Source organism: Echinococcus granulosus, assembly GCF_000524195.1.
Source record: "Echinococcus granulosus chromosome Unknown EG_S00220, whole genome shotgun sequence".
NCBI classification, from domain to species: Eukaryota; Metazoa; Platyhelminthes; class Cestoda; order Cyclophyllidea; family Taeniidae; genus Echinococcus; species Echinococcus granulosus.
Window position 1 is genome coordinate 29,061 of NW_020170600.1, and position 1,165 is coordinate 30,225.

The 1,165-nt window shown below is 43.1% G+C and overlaps 1 protein-coding gene across 1 annotated transcript in view; it reads right to left on the reverse strand.

Moving 5' to 3' along the window:
• The window catches only part of EGR_10439 (hypothetical protein), a gene marked incomplete at both ends in the record, with an annotated part of 24,637 nt that overhangs the window by 14,641 nt on the left and 8,831 nt on the right, over positions 1-1,165 (reverse strand). The gene's annotated exons all lie outside the window — the stretch shown is intronic.

The window sequence follows — 1,165 nt, forward strand, 5'->3', positions numbered from 1 at the left end:
TTTGCATGCTCAACATCTTTGAACAAGATGGAATGCACCACAACTAATTGCGGAGACAATAATGAATATGACAAATATATTGCTGATGGCATTTACTACATCAACAGAAAGAAATGAAATCACGTTTAACTACGTCGCAATCTCCAGAAGGTGAATTACAAGTTGCCTCAGACAAGGTAGCTTTGCTTGGTTTCATCCGTCGTATGGCACGCACTCACTGCACAGAAGGTCGCTGTTTACCTCCACTGTCTGCCCAATATGATAGACAACAGCAGTCCCTGGCTCCCTGAAGTACGATGCCACCTTCGTTGCAGATGCGCCAACACCTTTGAAAATAATAGCAAAGTAATTCAACAAGGTCACTGGATTCATTCACACACAGCCCCGACGCATCACGGCACTAATTCGGCCTACAAGAGGGGTTGGTTTTGTGGCAGTATCTACAAAAAAACACTTGCAGCGATGGACTAGTATTACAGACAAGCAGTTCCTTATGTTAAGAGAATTTAACAAGGGCAAGGCTGCAAAAGTAGCTCCCGTCTCCACTTTTGGATAACCTACCAAGACGTTGTCCCTAGGATTTGCAGGGGAACTGCCTTACATATGACTCTCGGTTGTGGCACTGAAGAAATGGAATAGAGAACTTCCACAGTTTTATCTTTCGCTTAGCAGTCAAACGCCATTGCCTTAAAGGCATAGAAGAATCCACGTCCAGCCAAACAAATCACGTCTCTGAATTAAGAATAAAGTACTGATGTAAGGAAGCAATGTGAAATTTAGACTAAACGGCTGAAGGAAACATCTCAGAATACGCACTTTACTGCCACATGCGTAAGAGAAACACTGCTTTACACATCCACTGAGAAGAAGAGAGAGCAAGCAAAATGACGACACACATCAAGAATAGTGGGGTGGAAAACAAGCTCCACTAGTCCCATCTTGCTTCAAGAAGAAGCATTTGACGCCATGCATTCCAAATAAACGTGTGGCACCACAGAAGCAGAATTACATAAAGGTGAGCTGCCTCACACGTGCACTGAGGAAAACCAGAATAATTTATAAGGAAATAAATTCCAGCACCAAGGGAATAGTAGACAGAAGGCCGAAATTAACTGATTTCACCTCCCGCCCAGCATTTGTTACCAAAGTTACTAACAATACCACT